The following is a 24,499-nucleotide window of genomic DNA, read 5'->3' as shown; positions in this document are numbered from 1 at the left end:
TATTAAGTGGTCCCATACTGTCAACATTTTAACAACTTGAAGAGCATTTGTTGTTGTTTGTGTCATAAGATTCAGAATGTTCCGGTTTCCTAGGTGATGATAGTTGCTTTTCTTGCCGATATGTCCCAAATATTGAATGCAGTTAACGAAAGCAAGAAACATACCTTTACTTTAGCTGAGAAAATCAGCTCTTTAAAAGGAGAAACTTTGTCTTTTTTTGCAGGGAGAATAGAAAAAGGAACTGAAATTGATATATTTGAACTTACAAAGCAATGTAGGATAGAAACGATCTTTCTAACATTAATTTCAAACACTTTGTCTTGGTTGAGCAAAAACACTGAGAAGTATTACATATCACAGGAGGCAAAGTTACTCGCCTTCGCAGCGAACCTTAGACTGTACGGGCTTCCTACGTGCTACAGCACAAGTGTAGCTGGCATCCCGCCAAACATTACAACTGCTCTTCTGGAATCAAAAGAATTGAACGGTATGCAAGGGAATGCAAGAGGATTAATATACGTATATTTGCCAAAATGACAAGAATGAAATATTAACAGTGAAATGAAATATGCATTTTATTAATAATCACAGTCAACATCACAGCTGATATTAAGATATATAATATTATGATGTGAAAGAATACACAATATATGTATCGTGTATAACAGGAACTCAAGATGTTCATTTGAGTAAATTTTTCAGAAGGCACAAAAGACAGATTATTTTGAAAAGCGTTTGGTATTTTGAGTGATTATTATCTTATTAAAGCAAAATAATGAGTTCTTCTCTTTGATACACATGAAATCTACTTTTTTTTCCTTAGCATCAAGAACTTTAAATTTATATTTAAGTCAAGAAATTGAAGAAATACACAAACATGTACAAAATGCAAGATTATGCGAATAGCATATTATTATTTAATTCTCCAAATTCCTTTAATCCTATGAAAAAACACAAAGAATGGCAAACCAAGGACATTGCTTTCACTTGTATCTGTTATTGTCCTTTAAATTTTCTTACTTACTTACTGGCTTTTAAGGAACCCGGAGGTTCATTGCCGCCCTCACATAAGCCCGCCATTGGTCCCTATCCTGAGCAAGATTAATCCAGTTACTATCATCATATCCCACCTACCTCAAATCCATTTAGTATTATCTTCCCATCTACGTCTCTGCCTCCCCAAAGGTCTTTTTCCCTCCGGTCTCCCAAGTAACACTCTATATGCATTTATGGATTCGCCCACACGTCTTATAACACATGCCCTGCCCATCTCAAAAGTCTGGATTTAATGTTCCTAATTATGTCAGGTGAAGAATACAATGCGTGCAGTTCTGCGTTGTGTAACTTTCTCCATTCTCCTATAACTTCATCCCTCTTAGTCCCATATATTTTCCTAAGCACCTTATTCTCAAACACACTTAACCTATATTTCTCTCTGAAAGTGAGAGTCCAAGTTTCACAACCATAAAGAACAACCGGTAATATAACTGTTTGATAAATTCTAACTTTCAGATTTTTTGATAGTAGACTGGATAAAAAAGTTCTCAACCGAATAATATAACAGTCATTTCCCATATTTCTTCTGTGTTTTAATTTCCTCTCGAGTGTAATTTATATTTGTTACTGTTGCTCCAAGATAGTTGAACTTCTCCACCTCTTCAAAAGATAAATTTCCAATTTTTATATCTCCATTTCGTACAATATTCTGGTCACGAGACATAATCATATACTTAGTCTTTTCGGGATTTACTTCCAAACCCATCTATTTACTTGCTGCCGGTAAAATTCCCGTGTTTTCCCTAATCGTTTGTGAATTTCTTTTAAATTTTATTACTGCTCAAAATTGGTTTTATTACTGTACAAATTGTGTATGACTGCACACCAAAAAAAAAAAACTCTGCCTCTTCGTAAACCCCACACTTCGCCTTCCAAAGAGTGGTTACAATGAAGTTTTTCACTTTATGGTGGCGATTGTTCCTCAGTAATTCTCCTTTATTACCCAAAACATGCGCAAGGGTTTCTACATTGCTGCATCCTGGATGGCGGGGATATTGGAAGGAACGACGTGGAACAGGTCGTACTGCTGTGATGTTTGTGGGCATGTATATGGCATTGGTCCAGTCTGAGAACGATATCCCTCTTCTATTACTAATCCAAGAGTTGTTATTTTTTTGATTCTGCCTGTAAGTTGCCACAACTTTGTACCTTTTTGTGGAAGACGACACCAATTATTACCAGACGATTTCCGCACTACCTCAGATTTTAAACTTTGTGTGTCATCGAATGTGGTTCTGCATTATTGGGAATATTTCATTGTGAAATAGCTTCATGTTCTTCAGGTTCAAGATTTCTGCAGAAATGAATATGTTCGTCATTTACTTTTAGAAGGCCTCTGACAATCTCGTAGTGTTGTAGATGTAGCCTACTTCCCTTTCAGCATTAAATAAACCAAGGCCACGAAGATTCTTCGAAGCATATAGCGTAACATTTGGAAAATCATGCAGTAAACTCACAGTTTCCTTAGGACCTGTTCGAACAATTTTATCAATATCATGTAATAGTACATTATGCAACGGGCCTATAATGGTAGTAATTAAGACGCGAGTATGTTTATGAAACGAGCGCAAACGAGTTTCATAATTTTCATACGAGCGTTTTAATTTTTATGCTCGACCATATTTCTAACTTGAAATTATTCATAACTATTCATGTTATTCTTATCTAACTGAGGAGCGGAACTGACCTTGTGCAATACTTCGTAAATTGTGAGATGTGCGCAGACGCGAAAGTATTGATTTTTTCCGAGAAACAAATGTCGACATTGATCTTTATATAATATAGAGAGTAAAATAAACATTAATCTTGATATAACCTTGAAATTGAATTAGACATTGAAAAACGAGATTACAAATTGAATTTATTTGAATATTACTTACAATTAACGCTAATTATTATAGTAACAACTGACTTTATTTCAAATATAGGTGATTTATTGATTTATTGTTGTCTTTCGATTGCATATCAGAGAATAATCGATACTCGCGCTTTCATATTGCTACAATGGTATTTTCTGAATGGTAGTACACCTGAACTTTAACGAATAGGTGTACTTTAATGAGGTCTATTAAAGGGCTGCTACCAGGTGTATAATTACTACATTTCGGCATGGTCGAGCATAAAAAAAATTTGGAATCTTATTCAATGGTTTACTTCGGATGGGATAAATGATCTTAGGCCATATATACTGATTCATATATTCAGTTTTTAATCAGGTATCAGTAAATTAGTGGTGGCTAACTTGTCAATATTATTACCAAATGTTCGAATAATACTTGGTTGGTCAAATACAATTTCTGAAGAAAATGTATCCCAAATACTTGATGATTTCACCTGAACCAATAGAATTAACGGAACATGTGATCCCGAAACGCGTTCATGCAATTTTTATGAAAGGACTGTGTTTTCTTTTTATCTACCGGTGTACTGGCTGAGTTAGTTTGCAAGTGGCATGCACAATAACATAAACTTTTAGACAAGGTTTGGCGTTGTTTTATATGTATGTATTTATTAACACTACAAATGGGTATACACCCGGTGGCAGTGATATATAATATACAATAATACAATTACAATTATACAATAATTACATCAATAAAGGAAAAAAAATAAAATAAAATAAACCTAAATTATATTTCAAACTATAAATAAATAGATGCAATAAACCTAGGACTATAAATAAAAGCTATTCTGTAATAACGCATACAATAAGCAAAAGTAAATCTAACTTATAAGTACTTCTATTTCACCCAGCTATTACCAATGTAAGTAATTACATATCACCTTAATTAATTACAAATCAACTTAATTACGTATCATCTTAATTAATTACATATCACCTTAATTTATTTACATATCAACTAAATTACATATATGATCTTAATTAATTACATATCAACTTAATTAATTACATGAAACAGCTTAGTTAATTACACTGCACCTACAATTATATTTTCAGTCTAATCTTTTCAACCGTTCCTTAAATGTATTTATTTTAAGAGGACCACCCTGAAAGATTGCTGCAAGTAAGCTGTTCCAGTCTACTATTGTGCGGTTAACACAGGAAAATTTTGCCACATCCGTTCTTTGTTTTCTACATTTAAACTTCCTAATATGATCAGCCCTTCCTAAGTATGATGGTGTTGCTAATCTAGCATTGATGTCGGTTCATGCTTTGTGTCCCATTTGTGCCTTAAACAATGCGGTGAGTCTGGTTTTTCGTCGCCTTGACTTGAGAGATTCCCACCCTAAGTGTTTTACTAACTCCTCACCATGTCCCTTCCCCATTTTGACATATTTTGCTGCCTTGCTTTGGACATTTTCTATTGAATCGATTTGGTTTTGTCTGTACGGATCCCAGCCTACTGCTCCATATTCAATAATTGGGCGAACAATGGTTTTGTACGCTAATTCTTTTGACTTCTTCTTCTTCTACTTCTACTTCTTCTTCTTCTTCTCTTCCTGGTTTAGGCATTAATTGCCTGTTCCGTCTTCACTAATAGATCTAGGACCATCTCTTCCGAGGACGTCCAACATCTCTTCTTCCTCTTGGGAAGTAGTTTTGTATTCTCTTTGGTAATCTACTCTCTGCCATTCTTTCTATATGTTCTTTCCATTGTTCCTTATTGTTAGTTATCTTTTCTTTTATGGAGTAGATTTGCAGTTCTTCACGGATATCTTCGTTTCTTATCTGGTCCATTCTAGTACACACCTTTACTCTCCATAAAAACTTCATCTCAGCTGCCTGGATTTTACTTTCATGTTTAGTAGTGGTAATCCAAGATTCACTCCCATATAGGAGCGCAGGAACTGCCATTGTTTTATAGAATTTTAATTTTGTTTGTTTGTGGGCTTTATTATTGAACGTTCTATTTATTGTACCACAAATAGCTTGGAACTGATTGATTTTATATTCAATATCCTTATCATATCCATAGCTAATATCACATCCTAAATATTTATGGTGGGATACTTGTTCAATCATTTGGTCATCAATGATTATTTTTGCGCGTAGAGGGTTTCTTCCACTAAAAGCCATCACCTTTGTTTTATTTATCGAAATTTTAAGATTATAATCTTTACATATTTCATTTAATTTATGGGCAGCCAGTTGCAATAAATCTTCATTATAATGTAAATCGTCAGCGAAAATTAAGTTATTAATACTTGTGTCATTATTCAATCTAAGGCCTTTGTGTGTTAACATTTTCCACTGTTTCATAATGTCGTCAATATATATATTAAAAAGAGTGAGCGATAGACTGCACCCTTGTCTAACTCCTTGATTTATTAAAATTTCTTCTGACTTTTTTTCATCTGCTTTTATTAATAATTCTTTTGACCTTCGGTTAGATTTCTTCAGAATACGCATAGAGAAATGTAGTGCTTTCCAGGCTTTCCTTGTGGTATTAGTGACTGTCCCTCCCAACCCAGTTTGTTACTTAAATATATACAGTACCTAGGTATTTACAAGTGTTCACTAGTGGCACCAAAGAAGAAAAAAAAAATGCTTAAACTATAAAGACAAAGAGCTCAAACGTAATCAAATATAATAAAAATGCCCAAATTTACTGAGCGAGTTTTGCAGTCACACTCTTCAATACTGTATTTCCACAATTCAAGGTGTTAGTGTCTAAAAAAAATATGAATAAAACTACAGAGAGTAATATATGGATGTATAGTCGATGCATTGGGTTTTCTAGTGTGTATATTTCTCTATCACATATCTTCTAATTTCCGATTAAAAGTGTTATCCTATATCGTAGTACCTATATTCTACATTCATGGTTTACCTAATTTGTTACGTAGCACTATTCCTGTGATATAACGGTTTTTTTCTGCTGTCACTTTGTTTATGCCCCTGTGTGATAGTTTGTGTGTCCCCTTGTATCATATAAATACAGTTCTTTATTTACTCAGTACAACTTTTTCATCTTAACTCTGTTATTACTTTATAACCTCAAATACGTACCAATATGGTATTGTTATTTAAAAAAATGGATTAAAAGATTCAGTAATTTTTATCTGATATATGCATCTAACATCTTTTTTGTAGTACGAGTAAAAGTAGCCTATTCAATTTTGTCATACCACATCCCCCTCCAAAATTTCTATTCCATAATTCTATTCCGTGTATTATGTTCCGTAATATATAAGTTGTGGTACACCATAACTTATATAAATGTTGATGACAAATCTATCTATCTCTTGTTCCGTAATATATTGACTTTAAAGATTCGGTAGTACTGAGATAGCGTGAAAATTATTTCACAATATATATCTGCTTATTTCTTTTATACTGATTTCTTGTACATGATACTCATACCACAAGCATTTATCTCGAATTATTACCAAATGAAGTGAAAGGGTGTATTAATTTCTGTCTGTGAAAAAAAGAAAAGGTCTTACCTATGTAAATTGTATTGCAATTATTCAGTGTATTATCATGAAAGTCCTCCATGGTGATCAGTGGCAGCGTGATAGGCTTATAAGTCATGGGACCCAGGTTCAAATCCCGGTCGATCCACTTTGAAATTATAATTTGTGTTAGACAGGTTATGTATGTATGTATGTATGTATGTATGTATGTATGTATGTATGTATGTATGTAGGCCTAAGTATATGTGTATGTATGTATTAACACTGCAATTGGATATACACCGGGTAGCAGTGATGTATAATATAAAATAATAACATTACAGTAATTACAGTAATACATTTACAATAATTATAATAATAAAAGAAATGAAATAAACGTAAATTTAAGTCTAACTATAAATAAATAAATGCAATAAATCGAGGCCTATAAATAAGAACTATACTATAATAACGCCTATTATAAGCAAAAGTGAACCTGACTTATTAGTGCTTCTATTAAACTCAATTATTATCGACTTATGTAAGTACAAGTCACCTTAAATAATTACATATCATCTTAATTAATTACATATCAACTTAATAAATTACATATCAACTTAATTAATTACATATCAACTTAATTAATTACATATCAACTTAATTAATTACATGACAACTTAAATAATTACACTGCACCTACAATTAAATTTTCAGTCTAATCTTCTAATGCAGGGGTTCTCTCCTGGTACTCTGATTCCTCTATAACTACTAATAATTCTGCATCACTATCACCGTCATCCATTTATTCATTAACAGTGTAATGTAGACCCACTACCTGTAGTGCAATCTGGACAGTCTCTGACGAACTAAGTGGTCTATTCTTCTAGGAACTAACGACATCTATGAACCTTGCTCGAAGGGTCGGGCGAGTAACGCCACGTTAAGAGCCCTGACATCACACATATTATGGATGTGAACGCTGTTTTTCAGTTCACTTCGACTGTTTTGTACCCATACTGGTAATAGTTTAAGAGTTGACCCACACACTTTCAATTCTTTCTAAACGTTTGTAACAAAATTTAAAGTAACTCATTCTGTTACAGATGCAAAGAAATTAGGAAGATCTACAGAGGCAACAGATGTAGCAGTTGTTGGAGTGTTACAAGAAATGCAGAATAGTGATTACGGGAACCACTATGGAGAATGCATTGTCGATGAAGAAGGAAGACATCTGGAGTTGAGCAGCACGAAAGTAAGAAAATACTAAAAAGTCATCTTAAAGTACTGTACATCCATATAAAATACATCTTTTGAAACTGAAACGAAGGAATAAATTTGAACGTAATGATTTTTCTATGCTAATGATAACTCATATTATCTTGATAATGTGTTTTGGAGTGATCAAACGTTCATGTGATCCATAGCTTATGTAAAAGCTCATAGCATTATTATGTAGAATGTAATCTTTCAGTAGCGTAATCCTCATTCGTTCATTCAAGAACAATCTTACGATTTCAAACTTATCATATGGTGGGGCTTCACTGTTTCTTTCATAATAAGATGAGATCATAATGTTTATGTAGATGGAATAACAAGAAATGCTGCAGTTAATAAGTAACATTATTTCCATAGCAACGTGGTTATGTGATGCCTATCAGCTTCAGGAAATTTAAATATTAAAAGTGTCATATTCATGCAGAATGCTGCGTCTTCATATGTTTTTTAAGTGTAACACTTTTGATGACCATGCTTTCAGTCAGCAATTTTCTATAATACGTCCTGCAAGATCGCCAGATATTAAACCTGCATATTATTAGTTATGGTGCTTTGTGAAGAAAGTAGTGCTCATAACAAAAACGAGAAAACTCAGCTTGTTAAAGGAATCCATTATACTAAGATCGCCAGTAGGATGGGAAGTGATACCAATCGAGTAGGGTGACCCGGAGGCGAAAGGGAACGGGCTGCAGTTTTAAATTTAGGTATTTTTTTAGGGAGAATAAGACACAGAATTTAAAAAAAATAGTGAAAGAAAGATTCTTTTAAATCACAATATTGAAATAAGAGTTCCCTTTACGTTTACAACAAGATTTAAGAAGTGTTTCCGAAAGATTATTTCCTTCATTGTGCGGTGTTTGTAATAAAATTTCCTTAGCTTGTTGTATTTATAATGCATTCAAATTACGGTATAGAATTTCAACATTCAATAAAGTATTGGCGAGAAAGGAGGGTCCTTAAAAATATTTATGGAGTGGAGGACGACAAATTCGTATAGGTAACACTGATCATGCAACATGTAATAGATTGTATTGTATTTATTAACATTTCATGGTTTTCAAACATTGCTTTACAGCTAGAATATGGAACAACTTTAAAAACTTAATACTATTATAAAGTCTTAATTAATAGTCACAGTCTAGATGAAATATATATAGACGAGATTTACAATATAGTTACTAGTACAACACAAAGTTTTAGTATCAATTTCATGAAGCGTTATTGAATGTCATGAAGTCACCTACAGAATAGAAGGCGTGAGAAATTATGTACTTCTTTAATTTGGCCCTAAATAATCTTATGTTTTGAGTTTAATTTTTTATATCGATAGGGAGGCTATTAAAAATTATACTGCCATATAACGCACTCCTTTTTGATAGCATGATAGACTTGCTGATGGAGTATGAAAGTCATTTTTTTTACGTGTATTTATGCTATGAACTGTTGAATTAGTTACAAAGTTTTCACGATTACATACGAAGAAGACTATTAATGAAAAGATATACTGACAAGCCATGGGCATTATTTGTAGTTTTTTTTTTAAATAGTCCTACACGACTCCCTAGATTTCGCACCTACTATTATTCTAATTACTCTTTTTTGTAATAGAAATATATTGTTACTAACTGTGGAATTTCCCCACAATATTATTCCAAAACTCATTACCGAGTCGAAGTATGCAAAGTATATTGTGTTTTTAAGGTATTGATATTTACTATCTTTTGCATAGATCTAATATTAAAACAAGCAGAATTTAGTTTGGGGGTAATTTCTTTAATACGATTTTTCCAATTTAACACATTATCGATTTTTTAAGCCAAGAAATTTGGTTGTTGTTGTTTCTAATAGGGATCTATTGTTAATTATTGCGCTAGAAATCTGCGAGGTTGAATTTGGACAGGATTTAAATTGAATTATGTTAGTTTTGTTACAATTTAATACTAATTTATTGACTGAGAAAACCAGTCACATATTTTGAAGAGAATTTCCTCTGTTGAAGATTGGAATGTGTTGGAGTTATTGGCTGTAATTACTATACTTTTCTCATCTGCAAATAATATGGGATGACCTACATCTTATATTAGGGGGGCAAGATCATTTATAAACACTAGAAAAAGTAGGGGACCTAATATTGATCCTTGACGAATTCCATTATTAATAGTTCCAGAACATTAGATCAGACCTTCTATTTACAGCATTTAAGAGAGGGTGTAGGACATAATGGAATAAGAATAAAATGGTGAATACATATGACTTTAATACGATTAAGTTAATGTGATGGCTGTAGTGAAAATTTAATTTCCTATGTAATAACTAATAAGGCAATGTCACATTTTCAAAATTTGTGCAGAAAATAGCAAACATATCAGCATTTAAAATAATTAATTATATTTGGAAAACTTTTAAGTAAGAACGAAATTGTTGATAATGAAAAAATACGTATATATTTCATATCCTCTACCACTAGCAACTCTAATAAGAACTACGGAGTACAAGAACTAAAGTTCATAAGACTAAGGAAGGGATTAAATACTCAGGTTTACACAATATCTCTATCTGATTACTTACAAATTTACGTTTTAAATTAATTAATACCTGTATTCTAGTAACCATACTGTGTCTTCATTCCAAAATTTCCCACCTTGAATAATTTCAGATGTAGGTTCACAGGACACGCGATTTTGAGGAAAAACGCGCCAATTTAGTTTTAGAGGGGGAAGTTCAAACTACTAGTCATTGAATTTTTGGTCCACGTTTTCACCCCCACCTGCCCCCACTGTTGAATTTCAAGCAATTCATTACCAGCTTTTATTACTTTAGAAAAACATACCATTCCGTCTGGAGAGCCGAAAACATTAACAATTAAAAGAATTAAACATAAAAGGTAACATGATGAAATTCTTCTCCAAGTGACTAAAGTGGTCTACACGATTTTGTAGGATTTGTTTCAACTATTATTCTAATTTCTTTTTTTTTATATAAGAATATATTTTCCCGTAAATATTATTGCGTAGGACATAATGGAATGAAAATAGACGAAATATAATGTCTTTAAGATACTGCTTTTTATAAATTGTGTAACAACCTAATTGCGAACGAAACCAATAAATTTAGTTGTTGATGTTTCTATTAGGGGTATATTGTTGATAGTTGTGTCTGATGTTTCAGAGATTAAATTTGAAGTGAAGTGAAAAATAATGAAGAATGGAATAAAAATATGTTGTCTTAGTTATAGCATAATGAACGCATAATTAACTGATTCAAATATCTCTAATTCCTGTATTTCTAAAAGCTACTACGAAGGTTCACAACTTTGCATTATATATGATTAATGCGGGTTACACATGAAATATTCAGTGCGTGTCACGAAACGGACGTAGGGATAAACCTCACAAGACTTCAGGGACAGCGTATGATAGCGAAGCGTGGACAATACGAAAGCAGGATGGGGCTGGACAGTCAGAATATGAGATGAGGCGCACGAGAAAAACGGGGCTGCTTAAATAAAAGAGTAGGATCCCTGTGCTGTGTTGGAGCAGATCTAGCCCGCCGAGGGATTTGTGTTGCAGCGTACGTTAAACAGTGAAACTCATATTACGAATATGTACATTAACCAAATTGCAATTATGAAATTGTTTGTAAACAGGATTGTTGAAAGCAAGTGCTTCAGGATCATTATTTCAATGTGTAATTTACATTTCGTGTTGTGTCTGGTCCCTAATCCTTCATACACTGAACTTCTTTGGTGCGTCGGCTTTAAAAGTTAGGCAGTTAAAATCTGGCTTCCCGGACATGTTTTTCGATATAAAACATACTTTTTTCCCAACAGCTGTGTTGAATGACTCTTGCTTATGAAACTTGCACAAAAAGAACTTCGCTTGTTTCGGCTCGAGTTCTAACAAGTTTTTAAATGTTGCGAACTAGAAGATTTTTATCAAGCACTCCCTGTTTAACGAGAACAAAACCACATGGCTGGTGTCAGTAATTATTTGTGAAGTCGACGTCTGAAACTGCGTTAATGGTGAAATTGAGGCGGTAGCGGGAAAAAGTGCCCATAAGCAAAAGTCATGTTTCGAGAAAACAATGATTGAAAGATTTATTTTTATGTCATTGCGATTTGGATGCACTTTTATCAAGATAACAAGTTTCATACTGTTACAATAATATTTGTCTACAAGTTTTTGTTAAATAATACATTCCGAAATTAATAGTGTTAATAAAATAATATATTTTATGAACCATTTTATAGGTCCTTTTTTCCCGAGAACAAGTTTATTTTATAAAAATACTTTCAATATGATTATATTTTAGCAGAAATTATAATATGAGCATCGAACGGCGCACATTACAGAGGTTTACAATTTCATAATCAATTTAGTAAAATTATATTTCTTACATATATCTCATAGTTATATGCAAGCAAAAACTAAAGAGGTTTGGGACTAGTCAGAGCATCATGGCAAGCGTTCTTGCAACACTGCAACATCTGCATCACTTTAATATCAAATGAAAATCCTTATGTAAATAGTATGCGACCTTTGATGTCTGAACTTAATTCTTCCTGTCAACATCTAAGTCTCTCTTGTCCAGTTGAGCTTCGTAAATCTGTGCCTAGGAAATTAAAAGAGGAATTAAGAAATGCAGAATTCGAATCATGGAAAGTAATGCCTGGAAGAGGCAGAGGTGTAGAATTGTACAACCAAGTACCTAAAGCCAACGCCTGGATTTTTAATAAGTCTGGACTATCTACATCTGAATGGGTAACCTGCCTCAAAATGAATGCCAATTTAGCAGCAGTTAGAGGAGTACCTGGTCGCTCTTTGGACAGATCCCGGTGCAGACATGGCTGCCCGGAGACTGAAACCCTTGCCCACGTCCAAGGTCAGTGTGACAGAGGTTTACTCCTCCGAAATGCCAGACACCATCATGTTCGATCCTTAATTGCAACTACTTTAAGAAAAAAGTCTTGGATAGTAGAAGAGGAAGATTTTTGCCTTGCTACTAATGGCTCCTCTAGACGTATTGACATCATAGCTTATTCCCAGACTACCAAGAAAGGATATATAATTGATCCTACCACAAGGATTTAAACGGGGAGTAGCCAGCCGGAGGATGTCAATCAAGAAAAGATCAACATTTATCTGCCAACAGTTGATTACTTCAAAGCAAAATACCAGCTTGAAGACATTGAGGTGATTGGTCTTCTTATTGGAGCTCGTGGTGTGATTCCCAAGTTCTTTGAAAGCTTCAGGAAGACTTTTGAACTACCACAGATACTTACTGCTGACATCATAACTTCAGTTTTGAAACGCTCTTGCCAAATTCTGAGTCATCATATTCACTCTGTTTAATTTTTTTTATTTATTCACTTTCTATTCATATATGTTTATTATAATTTTCTTTCTACAAAATTTATGTAAACATTTAATATTGCAAAATTCATGTAGGAGAGTATACTGAGTCCTTCTGGGCTACCTCCAATGGGGGCAGTTATTATTATTATTATTATTATTATTATTATTATTATTATTATTATTATTACATAAATTGTACCGAATACGTAAGAATCAAGAATATCTATTGGTTACAGAATACAGATTACAGGTTTTTTAATATCAATCTAGAATGGACTCACACACAGTGCAGTCTACACTTTAGTGCACATCCTGGATGGACTCACACTCACTTTGAGAATCATCTTCATTGATGTTTTCTCCCAATGCAACTTTGCTCTTTTCAATGATGTTGTCAAGCCAACTGTTTGAAATATTTGAAATATGTTTTGTACTTCACATTCAGTTTTTCACCAGTCTTTTCTTTGTAATAGTCACAGAATAACCCAAAGAGAATCTTTACATTCAGGTTTGGGGTAGTGGACAATATTAGATCTTGCTATGTGGAATCGATTGTAGATGGACTGCAGTAAATTCCATTATATTGTTGTTTATTTTATATGGTCTGTTTTCATGAGAATCCCTTTTATCCTCAAATGTTTCACCTTTTAATATTTTCCCTTGTATTACTTTGTCTTTTGGCAGAAATTTTGAAGATTCTCAAAATCATTTGACGACGCACCTCTTGCTGAACACCACGTCGACGCAGAGAGTATGTCCATGTATTTTCATGACTTCTTTTAGATTTTAAGTTACATTTAAGACTAGAAGATTTTTTTGATAACAAGCTTGCCATTGTAGCATCCTGCAATAACTTTGTTTGCCCACTGTAAAATATTTCGAACAGATCTTCCCGCTCATCAGCAGTGAATTTGGAGAAACATTCCTTCTGGCAGCAGAAATAACTGGTGCAAAAACGTACCTTCAACAATAGCACATACCTAATATCATGTTATTTATTCATTTTTCTGTCTTCCCGTTTTAAGTTAATTTTCATGTCTTCTCTCCTCTTTTTTCGTTTATGTTCATTTCTTTCCATTTTGAAACAATTCAGGTCGCACACAGATCACAACTGCTACACACAAGACAATTATACAGCTAGCAGTGCCTGCCTCAAGCTGTGTTGATGTTTGCTGCATTTCACAACTACGCAAGAGTGCATGGGTTCATTCAATTAGCTACCCTGTCCTCTGTTTACAAGATATTGAAACGAAAGTACTTAAGCAAGTAGATTTTAACACGGAGAATTGAATTAAACATTCTCCCGAAAAAAGGGCCTATAGATCCATGGGCCCCTTTTCCGGCTACCGGCTCAATTTGTATCGAAAACAAATACAAAGTGGGGTTTTAAGTGTCTGATATATTCAGTTTATGGAAAATCATAGGAGAATCCACGTTGTCTTTGGTGTAGGGTTTAGACATGAAAGGCTGAAAAATTAATGATCATCGCTTTGTGTCACGTTGCTAGGAGACGCAGCATCAAATGCTCTGAAGAGACTTACAGTATCTGCCCCACATTAAGTTTAATCGGATTTGTTCGGATTATCCACGGTAATCTTAAAATGTGAGGATGTGGTTATGCATATTGTAATTTAATTACGAGTAAACATGTAGCATTTCGATCCCTGTTGGATGATGAAGTGGTCAGATATTTTGATTACTCTTACTGTCTGGTTATACAGGGTGTTTGGAATTGATGTTACAAACTTTCTGGGATGATGGCAAGGCTACATATATCAATTTGAGATAAGAAATCATGGTCCGGAAATGACTGAGTCGAAAGTTATAAGCAAAAATAGTTGTGTGGAAATGGAATTGTAATTTGGCACCACGTGCCCTCCTTCCCTTAACTTTTGGAACAGTCGTGGAAAAATGATATGGGTCGGATGTCTCCTGCGTGGGTACTTGCTCCCGATACAATCTGTAAGCTTGTCTACTGTTCCCATTGGCTCATCCGCATTCGAAAATCAGGTCTGCTTATTCCGCTCTCGTGTACTCCTCCATTTCACTAGGACTGATCGACTGGACACTGCAACTTGTAAGAAAATTGCATTTTCAAGCGTACATTTAGGGGAGAGTCGGGTAGTATCGGACATCGGGTAATATCGGACAGTGCGTTTTTTTCATCTACCACACGATGATAGTACCTGAATGACATGGTTACGTTTCTCTATGCGACATCACAGAAACGTAACCATGTCAATCAGGTACTATCATCGTGTGGTAGATGAAAGAAACTCACTGTCCGATATTACCCGATGTCCGATACTACCCGACTGTCCCCTACTGTATTATAATAAAATAACTTAATTTTTTTTTAATATTTCTTTTTACCATTGAAATTAACATCATAACAGTCAAAAGCATAAATGTAAAATTGTAACAATAAACAATACATTTTAAATACCATGTGATGTAGGTCCTAACCTAAATAAAAATTATGATGGAGGCAAGGGAGCTTAAATGATATAGTGGGAAAGAATTAAGTGAACTCTACATGGTTGAGTATTTGATATGGGAACACGATTCAATTATTCTAATGTTATATACGATTCAATCCAGGACACAGATATAATGCTCTTTTCTATCTAAGAACGTAATCATTTTTAAATGTAAGTAAACAGAACTTGAATTATTTTTAAATGTAAGTAAACCGTACTTAGAATGTTACAAGTTTTAACAAACTTCACAGTTGATTTGATACAATCCTTCTATAGTAAGTTCCTATTGCAAGTTATTGTTACACTCCAACATTCCAAATATCAATGGTGATGCTTATACGAATAGAATTTTTATGCACTAAAAGATATAATAAGGAAACAGAATGTCAGCACTAGGTTGTGCATAGAAATCATAGACCTAAACAAATGTCACATCGGTATTAAATCCTTGTTTCTCCTTCCATTTCAGAATGCAGGTATAAAAGTTTTGATACCCGTTTTGAGGTCAGACGGTTCCCTTTCAGGGTGGGAGTTGCTGCTGCCTTGAAGAACATTAATAACAATATTAAAACAGTAGTAGATAAACCTCCCGTCTGTCTCACGTTCGCGCACGCTGCATTTTGAATTTGGTGCTGCATATTAAACAGTTCGAATTCGAATTCCAGTCCAACCAATTAGAACGAAGTATAGAGTGAGGTTGCACAATTATGTAACTGTCCACCTTCAGTAGCGCCATCTCTCGGGAACTAACGGAGTTGTCTAGTGTGGATTTTGCTGTTGTTGATAATGATAAAAATTCCACAGAAAAATCGATAAATTTATGAGAAAACCTATATATTATACGATATATTGAATCAAAATTTCGATATCGATATATCGCTATATCGAATCGAAAATATCGGTATTTCGTAAAAACCGATATATCGTTCCCATCTCTACTCCGGATACAACCTAATCATGCACAGTACTAAACAAATCAATAATAATAATAATAATAATAATAATAATAATAATAATAATAAAAAGGTAAAGGTATCCCCGTAACATGCCATGAAGACACTTGGGGGGCATGGAGGTAGAGCCCCATGCTTTCCATGACCTCGGCACTAGAATGAGGTGGTGTGGTCGGCACCACGCTCTGACCGCCTTTTACCCCCGGAAAAGACCCGGTACTCAATTTTATAGGAGGATGAGTGAACCTTGGGGCCGTTCTGAAAGTTTGGTAACGAGAAAAAATCCTGTCACCACCTGGGATCGAATCCCGGACCTTCCAGTCCGTAGCCAGCTGCTCTACCAACTGAGCTACCTGGCCGCCAATAATAATAATAATAATAATAATAATAATAATAATAATAAGAATAGTTTACCTTCAATTTATTGCTGTTTCTCTAAGCGTTTCATTCCTCCAAAAACGTTTATATTGCTATGCAATCGTTTTCTTCCTTTTTGTCTACTGTTTCAATCTGTCAGGAGGATCCAGCGTCACATTCTTTATCGCCTCTTTGATACACGACGCTCATTCCTATGCGATGAATAACGTTATCTGGCAACTTACATGACAATTATTGCTGTCACTTCGTTTTATCTCATACTGTATTGAGAGCATTCAAATAAAAGTGGACACTATCTTTTCACTTTTTACTGAAAAATTTCTAATAGCAACACCAAGGATTTTTCTAACAGATATGTCATTTGTTTCATCTATTAACAAACTGTAGCAATTACATCCAAGATCATTTTTCAAAACTTCCTCGAAATGAAGTGCTAACACATTAACAATGATTCCTGTACAATTTTTTTCTATGAATTTTCAATGATTCAACCATCTTACTCTCTGCAAAGGCAGTTTTACGAAGTTCTGTAAAGTTGTCAATACTATTAATAGAGGAATGTTCAGAAATGTGTAAAGCAATTTGTCCCCCTGACTCAGAAATTTTAGTACTTTGATTTTTCGGAATGAGTTGAAAATTGGATCATTCCATACAAAATTTTAAGAATGTGCCAACGATGTCATGAATTTTTTGGGCTTTTGATATAATAATGTTATTATGAAAATAAATTAAAGTGTCAACTATGACCGCCATTTCATTAATATTTTAATCATACGGATGACTGAAAAATGGGTGTCAGTTACATGTTGTCCATAATTTAAAATATTATAGACACCCTATTATGAAGTGTCATCGAAACTAAACAGACTCCATTATAAACATGGATAACCATATTTTAATACCTTAAAGACTAATCCGAATAATATGAAGGCATGCTCATAAAAACGCCTCATTGAAAAAAGAAATAGTTTTGTATTCCAATGCAACAAATTAAACTCATGAGAATTTCATTCGTATTAAAGAAAATCTAATTCCTAATCCAACTCCAAACTTTTATGGCTTTATCTAAAAAGAACCTGTGAATAATTAAATTAATAAAATTATTAATCTTTGTTCCCACGGTTGAAAATCGCTTGCTATGTGTGTGGCTGTCGTAGACTTCATAACGATGAGTAATCTCAAACGACCGTCTCCCTGACCATGATCGCGCAACATTCTGTACGACGGGAGAGCCTACCTCCTGAGCTCCTTTGTTCCGGTGAGTTATTTTTATTAAAAACTGACATGATATTTAACTCAATATTCTGACATTTTCACAGTGGAATCAACATAGCTTAAAGAATTAAACACATGTTTTTTCGTCTGTAAAAATGAATTGCATTTTGTGTTCTATATTTTTTTAAATTATTTTACGGCGGGTAACTACTTAAAAATTATATATATTTTTTTCATTTAAAGGGCATTTATAAACAAGGCTCTCCTTTTTCGAATTGCATTTAAATCACCTCTCCATCTTCCTTTACATAGTAAGAAAACTTCAATGAATGAAACAGTGTTCTTTGTTAAACCTACATTAAAAATTCTGATTGGAGCCAAAATATGAAAGATATAAATATAATATTGCTTGAAAATTCATATTCAGAACATACAAAATAACATACTACAATATTTTTAACTTTTGAGATTTCATGGTTCAAAAACATACTTTTTTGCATGGAATGACTCAATTGAATTTTGCCTGTTGAGCAGTAAATACTGAAGACGCGCGTCTGTGTTTTTCAGTGCCAATATGCCTATCCAAAGCTGATGTCTTGGCGTCCACAAAACACTTACAATACGTGCATCACCTTCTACTGGGGCTAACCAGTTCTTATACACTTCACTTTGTAACTATTCACTACGGGAATTCTGACAATATTGAGTTTTTGCCAGTTGAAGCTAGGGAGAGAGAGAGTGAAGGGACGAGTTGGGGGAGAGGGAAGAGAGGAGGAGGAGGGAGAGCGGAGAGAAATGGAAAAAGAAAAAAGTAATTTTGTAGTTCTTACAACGTAAACGTTGAATATTTTTAAATTACACGTCACAAACAGGGGAAAAAATAAATACAATTCCGCAGTGTATTTTGAAATACTCAAAACTAGTAAAAACGTCAAACAAAGCTGTTTAGGCACTCTCAAAGCTTATATTTGTAAGCATATATGTTCATGAGTAGGGCTAGGATTTTGATGACCTATAAATCATGAAAAAATGTCGTAAAAACAATGCATTTATGACCTAAGAATATTTTTAAAATGTCATTAAAATTGATCTAACATAATTGGCTTAGTAGGAAAAGAGGTTTTGTACTACTTAATATTTAGACTAGTAATTAAATTAAATTTTACATAATCTTTTCCAAGTAGTACACTTTAATTAATTATTTTACCTGATGTAGTTTGCATATATGATCGTTCACCTCTGCTTTGGCATGTGGACATTAGGTCAACAGTCAGCTGGTCGGTCTTGGCCCTTCATGGTCTGTAGCGCCGTGGATTTACTTTACTTTTAGTTTCCATGTAGTCTACCACAAGGCCACTCTTATCCGGAATTAGCAGGTATAGAGGAGTTTATATTGAAGGGTTGGTTAGACTGATGCATTACACGGGGTGTACAACGTTAAAATGACAATATTTGTGTGGAAAAAGGATTAAAATATTATACAAAATAATGGGTATTAATGGATAAAATATGTAAAGAAAATATCAAAGAAAATAAACATTGTTTTGCATTAATAATGAGGATTTATGGCCAAAATTAAATGAAAATACCTAAAAAATGACCGAATAAAACAACAGATGCTCTTATGAGTTGAAACAGGCAGAAAATGCAAAAAAATTCCCTAACAAATATGTCTTAAAACATTCAGTTTATCACATAACATATAAATACTAAAGCAGCTATGTTTCTGGCTTACTAGAAAAAAAGATGCAATTTCATCAAAATCCTAGCCCTTTTCATGAGAGTGTAAAGAGTAAGTTAGGAGTAGAAAAATAGGTTTTTCCCTAAAAATCTGCAGTGTAGTTATAAATATTTGAACATAGACCCAATAATACTTTCTTCAAGGAGAGTTTACTTATATAAATAATAATAGATTGAAATAATTCAATTCGTTCGATAATTTTATGTTAACACATTTTATCTCTTTGCAATTTATACATACTAATAATTTGTGGTCTCTCTCGATATGTTTTAAATTTATTTAGCGGTAGGAAATCTTAATTTTACCGTGATTATGATGGTGCAGACTGATCCTGATGAATTGTACATGATATGCTACAATCGGTGAATTAATCGTGGTTATAATATTTTTAAGATGTTACTTATTTACTTACTTACTTACTGGCTTTTAAGGAACCCGGAGGTTCATTGCCGCCCTCACATAAGCCCGCCATTGGTCCCTATCCTGAGCAAGATTAATCCAGTATCTACCATCATATCCTACCTCCCTCAAATCCATTTTAATATTATCTTCCCACCTACGTCTCGGCCTCCCCAAAGGTCTTTTTCCCTCCGGCCTCCCAACTAACACTCTATATGCATTTCTGGATTCGCCCATACGTGCTACATACTCTGCCCATCTCAAACGTCTGGATTTAATGTTCCTAATTATGTCAGGTGAAGAATACAATGCGTGCAGTTCTGTGTTGTGTAACTTTCTCCATTCTCCTGTAACTTCATCCCTCTTAGCCCCAAATAAGATATTAAGTTTGCAAATTCTGTCTTGTGTCATCAGTTATTGTTGTTTAGTCAACTGTCTGAAGACATGTTTGAATTTCAAAAGTGACACCAATAAGTCATCACTCATGAGGAAACTAGGCCAGAAGATAATGGGGTAAGGTGGCCAGTTCCTGTTCCCCTCCATTGCAACTAGTAACACATTACACTAATCTGACTGCAGATACAGTAGTTATCAAGAATAGGCTATAATTTGTGCAGGTGCAATTTTGTCACTTAAAACAGATGTTTCTTTTTACCTACTCTATCACCCCTGAGACATTGTAAACGTAATTTTTAACACCCTGTATGTGTCTCAAGTGTTGACAATACCCCGCGAGACGGCTTAAGAGTAAAATGTATATTTTGAGTTAAATCCTATTTTATATTGTAGCTTTTTTTTTACAGATATATCGTTAATTTTTTTTTACTCATCTAGCAAATTTTGTTTGATGATTTGGCAACACTGGCTGTAGCGCCATGTAGTTGGAAAGAACTTGGGAACTTACACAGACCACACTATATATATATAGGCGGTTATTGAGCGAAACATGGAGAATTTCTTACCTCTTCAGCTATGGCTCAGGAGATAACGGAATTGGTTTGGTTTCCTGGAAGGAAACTTGAGTTTTATTTCCCTCTTACAGAAATTGGAAAACTGCTCCCTTTCTCTTGTTCACTTTGTTATTTGAAGTGATGACGTAGCACAGTGATGTCTATATGACAAACGAGTTCAGCAAACAGTGAACGTTTATCGTTGGCTTACAATTATTCTCAGTAAGCAATATGGCACTAAAGGGTTAAGGTTATAAAAACGACTTTTATAATGACTATTACACTTTTACTGCGCAATACTACTTTTGACCAATAAAACGGTACGAAAGGACGTCTTTCAACCAATCATGGCTACTTATTGTACAATTTTATCGCTTCCCTAGCATTTGTTTAATTTTATCGCTTCCTTAACATTTGTTTGTTTTTATCACTACCCCGGAATTTGTTTCTTTGTTTACCAACATTTCAAACAGCAAATTCTTTATTGTCCTATAAAACGTGCTTTGCGATCGGAATTTGTTTCCCGCATAGATAGTCGACTGAAAATGGCGGCTCCTTTCAAACATTTTGGTTAAGGTAACATTAGTGAAATACAATGTTAGTAAATCAATTAATATCTATTTTATTGTATTACAGTTCTTTTTATCACCTCCCTACCATTTGTTTCTTTGTTTGCCAACATTTAAAAACTGCAAATTCTTTACGTTACTAAAAAACATGCTTTGCGATCGACATTTATTTACAGCATAGGTAGGAAACTGAAAATGGCGGCTTCATTCATACGTTTTGATGACGCTAACATTAGTGAAATAGAATTTCTGTAAGTCAATTAATATTTTATTGTATTAGAGTACTTTATTTCTTCTAATCTTTATATAGGCTACTTTCTTCTAATCGTGTAATAGTCAATTAAATCTCACTCGAGTTTTCATTTTCTCTACATAAATCAAAACCTCTGGTAAGATTACTGTTGACTATTACACTTTCACTACTTCACACTACTTTTGACCAATAAAACAGTACGAAAGTACATCTTTCAACCAATCATGGCTGCTTATCGCACAATTTTTGTCGTCTCCCTAGCATTTGTTTAATTATATCGCGTCCCTAGTATTTGATTATTTTTATCACTACCCTAGCATTTCTTTCTTTGTTTGCCAACATTTCAAACTGCACTGGCCTAGACGTCAAAAAAGAGAAAATTACAAACCACTCCAGTCGATGCACAGCACTTTCAAATATGACTCGCATTGGCATTCATATGTGAAGAGCACCATTCGGAAATCCTGAATAAGTTGAGGGATACACCATGTACATCAACGAGTTAACTTCTTTTACGCACTCGGCCAATATAACATCAACTGAACCACCAACCAATAAAACAATCAAATTTGAAAACTGTACTTTCGATAACAATTATTGAAAGTCCAATTTTTGTTTCTTTTAAAATTATTCATATTTATTTTTCATTTCATCATCGTTAATTAAAACGTTTCTTGCTTATTTCTTCATTCCTAATTAAAATTTTTCTAACACTCGTTTATATTATTTAGGTTATGTTATAGCTTCTGGTATATGATATTATGGATAGTCACGTATCAGAGATTGTTTAATACTAAGATTTATTGAAAATCATCTGTCAAGTGACGTTGATTACTGGGATCCGGATGATTGAAGTGGAATGCAAATGTTTTAGTAAAAATGAAACTGAATCAACAAAGCCTTCTTGACTAGTAACCGTCCACAGAGTTCAATGAAGATTCCATACTTGGCGCAACTCATAACAGGAAAACATAATCATAACACAGTAGTGCCAAATAGCGTATTGTTGAGATGGCACAATAATACATTTGAAGACAGTTGTATTTTCGTAAGTCAATTAATATTTTATTGTATTGCAGTACTTTGGTACTTCTAATCTTTATATACTTTCTTCTAATCGTGTAATAGTCAATTAAATCTCACTCGAGTTTTGATTTTCTCTAGATAAATCAAAACCTCTGGTAAGATTACTGTTGACTATAACACTTTTACTACGTCACACTACTTTTGACCAATAAAACGGTTCGAAAGGACGTCTTTCAAACAATCATGGCTGCTTATCGCACAATTTTATCGCGTCCCTAGCATTTGTTAAATATTATCGCGTCCCTAATATTTTTTTTTTATCACTACCCTAGGATTTGTTTCTTTGTTTGCCAACATTTCAAACTGCACTGATCTGGACGTCAAAACACATAAAATTACAAACCACTCCAATCGACGCACAGCACTTTCAAATATGACTCACATTGGCATTCAAGAACAAGAATTAATAAAGATCACTGGTCACATATGAAGAGCACCATTCGGAAATCCTGAATAAGTTGAGGGATACACCATGTACACCAACGAGTTCACTTCTTTTACGCACACGTCCAATATAACATTAACTGAACCACCAACCACTAAAACATTCAAATTAGAAAACTATATTTTCAATAATTGTTTCTTTTAAAATTATTCATGCTTATTTTTTATTTCTTCATCATTAATTGAAACGTTTCTTGTTTATTTCATCATCCCTAATTAAAACTTTTCTAACACTTGTTTATATATTATTTCAATGTACCGAAGTACATATGATATTTCCATGCAGATATTCTGCGTCATCATACGATGGAAGAGTAATGGAACGGAGAAAATTCTCTCCGGCGCCGGGATTTGAACCCGGGTTTTCAGCTCTACGTGCTGATGCTTTATCCACTAAGCCACACCGGATACAACCCCGACGCCGAACAGAATCGTCTCTGATTGAGTTCCAACTCTTGGGTTCCCTCTAGTGGCCGCCCTTTGCACTACGTCATAGATGTCTATGAACATCGGACCGAAGTCCACACATGTGCTCAGGTGCACTCGTTATGAGTGACTAGTTGGCCGGGATCCGACGGAATAAGCGCCGTCTTAAATCACTTCGTGATTTACGCATATCATATATTATTTCAATGTACCGAAGTACATATGATATTTCCATGCAGATATTCTGCGTCATCATACGATGGAAGAGTAATGGAACGGATGTTCATAGACATCTATGACGTAGTGCAAAGGGCGGCCACTAGAGGGAACCCAAGAGTTGGAACTCAATCAGAGACGATTCTGTTCGGCGTCGGGGTTGTATCCGGTGTGGCTTAGTGGATAAAGCATCAGCACGTAGAGCTGAAAACCCGGGTTCAAATCCCGGCGCCGGAGAGAATTTTTCTCCGTTCCATTACTCTTCCATCACTTGTTTATATGTTTGTTATAACTTCTGCTATATGATATTATGGATAGTCACGTATCAGATATTGTTTAATACTAA

The 24,499-nt window shown here is 34.1% G+C and overlaps 1 protein-coding gene across 2 annotated transcripts in view; it reads left to right on the top strand.

The window, feature by feature from the left end:
• The first annotated feature begins 7,522 nt into the window (after positions 1–7,522).
• LOC138711687 (uncharacterized) overlaps positions 7,523–24,499 on the top strand; it is a 1,209,687-nt gene continuing 1,192,710 nt past the window's right edge. For both annotated transcript variants that reach the window (XM_069842817.1, XM_069842816.1), the window contains exon 1: positions 7,523–7,666. The gene's annotated coding sequence lies outside the window, so the exon portion shown is untranslated. The remainder of the gene's footprint in view (positions 7,667–24,499) is intronic.

This window comes from Periplaneta americana, chromosome 13 (genome assembly GCF_040183065.1).
Source record: "Periplaneta americana isolate PAMFEO1 chromosome 13, P.americana_PAMFEO1_priV1, whole genome shotgun sequence".
Classification (NCBI taxonomy): Eukaryota; Metazoa; Arthropoda; class Insecta; order Blattodea; family Blattidae; genus Periplaneta; species Periplaneta americana.
The sequence above is the reverse complement of the archived record's forward strand: the minus strand, read 5'-3'. Positions and strand labels throughout refer to the sequence as shown.